Genomic DNA, 8,553 nt, shown 5'->3' with positions numbered 1-8,553 from the left:
TAGTCCCCAGAAAATGTTTAACCCTATAGCCTCAACCTGGGACAGGGTCCCAATATTATTAACAATCCTTTATGAGCAAGGGGCAGTTTGTTCTAGTGCTGAGTGACCAAAATCCTTTGTTATCTCTTCTTCACCTGAGTTGAGGTCTCAACCATAGTGAGAGAGGCAAGAGGGAGAACTGACAGAATCAGAGGAGGGGGAAAATATATCATTCTAAAGGAAAAAGAATGTTCAGTCAGAAATTTTTATGAGATACACATATCTGGAAATGTACTAAAATAGGTTTGCAATCTTTTTTAATAATCAACACTAAAAAGAAAGTAGTTCTGGACTCAACCTACCCATTTGTCCTTGTATTTAGGGCTAGCTCAGTGCAATTTTCCAGTTTTACACTTCAATCCTACCTCTGCCTGTTTTGCTGACAGGTTCCAGTGCATTGAGGACAGTCCTTGTAGACACCAGTAGACATCAAAAAGAGCAGGATCTTCCACAGAAGAAGTGGTTCCTAGGAGGGGCCTGAGAGTGGAGTTTCAAAAGCATCATGTTCCCAGAGAAGGGCCACATTTTTCAGAAGAGCTGAACAACAGGCACTCCTGCTGTGACAGATGGCTGAGTGTTTCAAAAGATCTTGCCATTAAAGCTGGCTGGAGATTGCCTATTCTCTTGTTTTTGACAGGAGCTTGGGGTTTCTGTTAAAAATAATGATAGCACAGAACAGGCAGATTTCCTTTCAACATTCTATTTCTATGTGAGAGCTTTAATTGTTTTGGTCAGGGAAAGTCTCACTCTCATAATACATTTATTTACCACTCGCTGTGCTGGAGAGCCAAGTGATAGATGCTTCCAAAAGTCTGCTCACCTGTTCTGGTTCCTCTATGGCATGAAGCTTTTCTGAAGCTCTAGCCAAAGGCAGGCGTGCTGTCTGTGATGTGGTGGCCAGAGCCCTGGGGTGCGCTGCTTCCATTTGGGTTGTCTCAACTAACTTTCTCTTTAGGGTTTTCTAGAGTGGGTTAGGCTTTGAAATATACTGGATTTGGGATCCTGAGCGCATGGTCTTAGGTGGAAAAATGCCTTCTCCTGTGGCTATTCACATTCAGGATTAGGAGTGAAAGTCAAGCTTTGTTTGTATATAGCTGGACACTCAGGAAGTGGGATCTTGGAACTCAAGGCCATTTCCCAAAACTCTGTGCTGTAACGCTTCCATGGGTTACCAGTGTTTACACATGAACCTCTGGAGAAGCAGAAATACAAAAGAAATCCTCCTCTCCCATATGAACGTCTCTCAGCTCTTTTAAGCAGTTAATTAATTGAGCAATCATGAGATGTGTCTGTGAGGGTGAAGGGGGAGGAATAATTTACAGGTGGGAGAAATGAGGCATGAATGACTTCCTTGCCTTACCTGTGCCATGCTGTTAGTCTGTGTCGGATCCAGACAGATACCTTCTGTCCTGTCTCCTTTTGCATCTGTGGTGGGTGGCTGTGAACATCAGCTTTCTTCCCCCTTCCCCCATTTCTTCTGAAAGGGACCCATTTTCTTATCACCAGGATGCTGCTTAATAAGTTCATGAGGCCCATCTCTTTGAGACATTTGTCCCAGCTCCCAAGTGCCATCCATCAAACAGGAGACAGCCACACAGCCATCTCCACTGCAATTGTCCTCACCTTATGCACAGCTGGGTTATGGTGTGCTGTCCTCAGCACACCTCCCACAGCAATCCAGGTTGTACCTTTGCTGCACTGAGCAGAGTGACTCAGAAATCTCTGACCTGGCTATGAAATACTAACTCACCTCTGAGAAGCCACACAGCCCTTCTTTGTCACCCTCTTTTCCCTGTCTGAACCCCTGTACCTGGGGTCAGTAGACTTCTGTACAGAAACCATTGTGCAGCTCCTAGCGCAGATAGAATAAATGACCACAAGATTAATTCAAATCACTTAAAATTTGTGAGATGGGCAGGGTGAAAATAGTGCTTAGGAAAAGGTCCAACACAATTTCAGCTCCAGTTTGGCTGGGAATCCTGTTTAAATTTAGTTCTTAAACACAGCTGTGAAACTCATGAAGATGTCACATTGGTTGCTCACCCAGCAACCTTAATAGCCTCCTGGGAAGGTAATAAAAACACCAATGGCAAGCAGCAGTTCTAACAGGCTGCTTTGCTCCACTCCTCTGGCTATTCCTCATCAAGCTCCTGCAACTCAAGACAAGAAGTTTTATTTCTAGCCTTCCTGGTTCCCACTGCTTCTCCCTACCAGCTATTCATATCTGAAAAGAAAAACACTGAGATAACTTACCCATCCCTGGAACACACCAGGTGTTTTATTTACCTGACAGGGCTTGTGCTTACCTTTAGTTACAGCTTTTTAAGTAGTTTTTAACTGTACAGCAGCAATAAGACCTCCAGCAAAAAGCAGTGGTAAGCAGTGGCTGATGATAAATATTTTGTTCTGTCTGGCTGTGTTTTCCATTCCTCTTCAGTTTATGTACCTTGTAAAAATTTTCTGGTAAAGCTGCTACCCTTTCTGTGGTGAATTTAAGCCTATTGATTTTTGGCTTTTCTAATTGCATTTTACAGGCTTCCTACTGCATCTGGGACCAGAGCCTGAGAAGTCCTGTTTAGTGAAATGGATTGTCTTCCCCAGGTCATTGACACCCTATATTCTGCTTTATCTAAATTAGGCAGTCTCCACTATTCTCTGATCTACTCCCAAAAGGAAAGGGTGTGTGTTATGTGCAGATAGAATGCTTACACACACATTTCCTATAGAGCACTTATTGGAAAAGGAGATGAAAGCAGGTAGAGCTTGACCTCCCAGCACAGTGCACATGCTCCCAGGGACACAGTGCCTGCTAACAGCTGGCTTTTCTGCACCTCGGCAGGTGATGGAGTTCCCACTAGTTCAGGAGCACACTGCCAATGGTTAGCGCATGCTGTTGTGAGAAATCTCATCAGTCAAAAGCAGCTCATAAATAATTTAGAGGGAAGCAATTAGCACACACACAGCTGTAGCTGTTTGCAAAGTCACAGTTATACCTGCCAGGGCAATCTGGAAATGGATATTTCAAACCCATTTTTGAAGTGGCCGGAATGGTCTAGCTTGGAGCTAGGGTTGGTGGGCACTTGCTGATGAATAAGGCATAATTGCACTTTCATGTCCTTTTATGTCTAATGAAATCCAGGAGACAATTTTAATATTTTTTTGCATCTTGGGAAAGGGATCTAAGGGCTGCATAGTTCAAAAAATTCCAGCAGTCAAGGCCTTATCCTTCCAGAAGCTCTGCAACTCATTCAGCTTCAGAGTGAAGGGGACAAGTTTTATTAGAGACTTAAACCTGCATTTTGAAGGCATTGACTAGTTAATGTGCTGGGGGAAGTATAGGTTGGCTGTTAGGAGGAAGTTCTTCACAGAGAGAGTGATTTGCCATTGGAATGGGCTGCCCAGAGAGGTGGTGGAGTCACCATCCCTGGAGGTGTTCAAGAAAAGCCTGGATGAGGCACTCAGTGCCATGGTCTAGATGACTGGATAGGGCTGGGTGCTAGATTGGACTGGATGATCTTGGAGGTCTTTTCCAACTTGGTTGATTCTATGATTCTATGTTTGTCTGTATGTACAGGCTGCATGGGGAGAATAGGCAGAAGGAAAAGGAAGATGATGTTGCTAGAAATATCTCATCTGAGTGTGCTTGCCTCAACATACTGATGAGAGTAAATTGTGTGAGAATTTCTGAGTAGTGATAAAGGAGAGAGGAAGCTGATCTTAAAGTATTTCAAGCAGCTACAGAGAAGGTGAGGCAACAAAGGTTTGTGCAGTTTGAGTCCTGGGAAGGGGTTATCCATATTAAATCTAGAGATGGCACCAGGCTGGGAAGAGCACATATAAATATATTCTAGGATAAGGTTAGATATTGCCTACACTGATCCTACCTTGTGACAAGGGGATGGACCAGGTAACATTGCAAGGATCCTCTCCAGCTCTTCTGAGAGCTGTGCATTCAGTCATATCCTTGCTACTCAAGTTCCCAAACATGTTCACCTTTACAGGACACCTCTTTGGCCAGGGAATTAATATTCCAATTTTAACAAATGGGAACTAAGTTGTACTTTGTTGCCAAATGCATTGTGAAAAATGCATCAAAATGTGTTTGGTTCCTATTATGAATGCTACAAAACATGCTCAAAGACCAGCTGAATTACAGAAGATTGGAGCTATCGTTTGTAGCAGTGGCATTATTTCACTCTCTGGTTCTCCTGTGCAAAAATGAATCGCAGTTCCCATTGTTGTCTGCACCTTTTGACCCCTTCTTCTAAATCAGACTGCCATCAGCTGGCCAAAGAAGCAGCATAAAGTGTGAGGGACTGCCTGCTGCTTTTCCAGTGGCCAGGAAAATGTCACTGGTGAGGCTTAGACAGTAACTGAAAGCAGCAGCTACTCATTGACTATGAACTGGATGAACATCCCTGCAGTCAATCAACAGGCTGCCCAGCTGGTCTGGCCTCACAGAGACAAGTAAGACCTCCTGTAAGTGATATTAATTGCAGTCTATCTAGAAATCTCTTACAATAGATGTTGCTTGGCTGCAGTGGGAACTTTCTCTAATAAATTATTGACTACATTATGGCAATGCACCTTTTTGGACTCCACAGTGATTAGCCATCAGTGTATTTTGCCAAGATGCTCAACTCAGGTCTTTCATTTGCTTGTTTCTTTCATTTATTTATACTTAGTAAGTTTTAGTAGAATCTGGGGGAAGTGAAGAATATCCTCTAGAACTGCAAAGGAGTAATTCCTCAGCAGCCAGAGCTTTAAAAATCTTTGTTGAGCAGTTATCCACCCTTCAGGTCACTGGGGTGAACCTGGAATTTTCTCTTCTTGTGAGTTAATCCGACTTTATTCCAATTTACCATGTTAGATAGCTGCGATCAGTGCTTGGCTCTTCTTAAGCCAGTTTTCTATGATTCTAGATCATATTATCTTGTGAATCACAAATATGTGTTCAAGAAATGTAAGTTGCAATAATTTCCTAACATACTTTAAATAAACATCTTTTCCTTCCATTCAGATCAAAGTAGTGAGTGCAGAATTGGGATCATTAGCCATGAAAGTCTCCAGCATTATTTGGAGGTATCCTTCTTGAAGCAAGCTGAGCTCAGCCCTGATCTTTATTGACAGTAATGCAATGCAGAAATGTGAGGAACTACTAAAAATCTCAACTAGGTCAAATAAGAATGAGTCAGGATTTTGTCTGAAACAATAGGCATAATGTTTTCATAATGCAAGAAAATATTCATTGTACAAGAGAAGGATGAACTTCTGCTTTTAAAAAAGGGATTGTATGGCTGCAGGCTTTGGCTGAGCTCTGCCAGTGACTGTGCTGTACAGAACACTGCAGTCTCCTGTCACATCCCTTGCTCTGGAAGCTGTCAAGTCTGGATTGGGATCTGTCTCCATTGTCTTTGATGATAAATTAGGGAAGAAATTGTTCTTTGCCAGAGGTAGGATTTGTGTCCATCAACTTTAACTGGTAGGAGCCGTCTGGGTCTGTCCAGGATGACTAGAGAACAAATAATTTCTTCACCTGGAAATTCCTCTTCTAATCCAGATGGCTGCAGCACAGCAGGTTCCACCTCAATACAAGGGGGGACTAATTTGCTGTAAGGGTCAGGGACCACTGGCACAGGCTCCCCAGAGAGGCTGTGCAGTCTCCTTCTCTGGAGACTTTCAAGGCCTATCTGGATGCGTTCTTTTGTGACCTGAGATAGATTGTATAGTCTTGCTCTGGCAGGGGGGTTGGACTTGATCTCTTTGGGTCCCTTCCAACCCCTGACATCCTGTGATTTGCCACTGGAGTAGCATGTACTTTGCTGTTCATTTCAGAAGTACTGGCAGCAAGATCAGACTGAATGTCTCCTTTTTACACAGCTAAATTTGATTAATACCACAGGAATTTCAGCACAGTAGGATCCCTGATGTTTCTTGGTGCTAGCATAAATCCAGTAAACATTGTACAAGTTTAGCTTTGGTTAAGTTTTGATGCTTATTCTTTTTTGTATGCTGAAAGATAATACAGAATTTTTTAATAAGCCCTGTTTTGAACATAGAATCAACCAAGTTGGAAGAGACCTCCAAGATCATTCGGTCCAACCCAACCTAGCACCCAGCCCTATCCAATCAACCAGACCATGGCACTAAGTGCCTCATCCAGTCTTTGCTTGAACACCTCCAGGGACAGCGACTCCACCACCTCCCTGGGCAGCCCATTCCAATGCCAGTCACTCTCTCTGGCAAGAACTTCCTCCTAACATCCAGCCTAGACCTCCCCCAGCACAACTTGAGACTGTGTCCCCTTGTTCTGTTGCTGGTTGTCTGGCAGAAGAGACCAAATCCCACCTGGCTACAACTTCCATCACGTAGTTATAGACAGCAATGAGATCACTCCTGAGCCTCCTCTTCTCCATGCTAAACAACCCCAAGTTCCTTCAGTCATTAGCAATATTCTATATGTTTAAAATCTTCAACATTTACCAGTTTGAAGTTCAAGTGCTTAGCTTACAGCCACTAGTCATAGGCCAGCCACACTGGATATCTTTCAAATGCAAGCAGCTGATGCTTCCAGCTAACAATGTTGGTTACTCATTTGAGGCTAAGCCTTGCACAGGCATCTTTCATGTTATCTAGATTTGTGTTCTTGTTTTTATGAGTGAAGTAGAGATCACCATTGTTCCCTTTTCACAGTCTATAATCTAATCCTTCTCATCAAAATATTCCAGCTAGCTTCAAACTATCACACGTGCCCATCTCTGTGTGATGACAGCTCCCAAGCTTGAGTGGCCCTTAGTTTGGATTGAGGCTTTCCCTTTTTGCCTGTAACTTCAACTCAGAAAATGGGCTCGTGCCTGAATAACAAAGTTGTCATCACAAACATTTACTGTAAGTGCCAGGTCTGCAGCTAAATTGCTAATTTTCTTTCCTTGGAGCAATATTTTAATAGAGATTGATAATTATTTTTTGTTGTTGTTCTAATTTGAAAACTTCATTCTGTTTCAAAAGGCTTAGCTACAGCACTGGATGATATTTCATGAATGACTTGACAAGGCACTGGGAAAGGCTGATATCTTTGCCTACTTCATTTTGAAGTCCTCCCAGGCTACAAAAAATGCATAAGCACAACTTCCTTTCACTGATTTGAAAACATGTAGGAAGACCCCTCCAGCACTCTCTTTTCTCTCTTCAGCTTCTCCAGTCTCTCTGATAATGAAGATTTTCACTAACTGCAACATTCTTATTTCTATCCTACACTGCACATTCTACATCCTTCTTCAAGCACAATTCTGGTGCTGCAATGACTGTAGCTATCTACTGCTTTAGAAGGAGTTTGACAAATACAGTAATGCTGTCATTTGGGGAAGCTGATAATCAAATCTCTGCTGCAGGAGGTTTTCACCTCTTTTCTTTTCAAGTCCTAAGAATTGCAATGACAGCTTGGTCCTGCTTCTAATTTATTCTCCTTCACTCCTTTGTTTCTGCTGAAACAACCCCTCACAATCTGATATGAGTGAAAGGCAGCGCAGTGTCAAAAGAAAGTCCTACATTTGGCTGCCAAGCAAAAGACAGAATGTACCAGTAGGATGCTGTGCATCAGCAGTGCTTCCAGGAGGCAGCCTTCTTCCAGATCTTGCCTCCAGTGTGTCACTGTTAGAGAGAACACAACCAACAGGTTTTAATGAAGAATACTGGCAGTCAGCTGGGAGAAAAGAGATCATATTTATCCTTTCTGCACCACCATTTGGAGCAGCATCATTTATCTTGCTTAAGGGTTGTTGTTCAGTACAAGAGCAGTGACTGGGCATATCCATTCTGACACTGGCTCCATGCATATTTTTGTTGTGGCTAACTGGATTCCTGCCTACCTTTCCCATCTTGACCACTTCAGCCTGCCCCTGTTTGCAGTAGTCCCTGTGCAACTTCAGAGAAAGAAGTGCTGGGTATTGCTGCTTCTATTTTTTTATCTCCTCTGTGGATAAAATCAAGCATTCTATTGCCAGAGAGCTTCAGAGATAGTAGTATTGGCACACGTGGAGGGACAGTGGAAGGGAACAGAGAAACAGGAGCAAAACGAAGTGACTGGAGGCAAAAGGCTTCCTCAGCTGCTTTCATTGCTGAATACAAATATGGAAGTGTACCTAGAACTAGCTTAAACTACTGAGATGAGTAGAAGCCCTGGTGAGCTACAGAGTGCAGTAGAGTGTAGTTACCTACATATTTTCTCAGTTTTACAAGCAGGCTGCACTGTATTGGTACCATGGCAACACTGTGGTACCTGGAATAGCTTAAATATAGCCTATACATGGCCTCTGTGAGCTCTGCTTTGTGCAGACATACAGCAAGATAGAATTATGGACTATCCAAACACTGTTTGGGGAGGGGGGTAGGGCTCTCTTTCACTTTCACTGTTCCTTTTACAGTTATATCTGCAATCTGTTGACTTCAGTCTGCTTGTTTCCAGACCATGCCACCAGGGCAGGGAAGCAGCCCTGTCCATGTTCTGTAGAGTGA

Source organism: Pogoniulus pusillus, chromosome 26, assembly GCF_015220805.1.
Source record: "Pogoniulus pusillus isolate bPogPus1 chromosome 26, bPogPus1.pri, whole genome shotgun sequence".
NCBI lineage: Eukaryota > Metazoa > Chordata > Aves > Piciformes > Lybiidae > Pogoniulus > Pogoniulus pusillus.
This window is presented reverse-complemented; position numbering follows the sequence as displayed.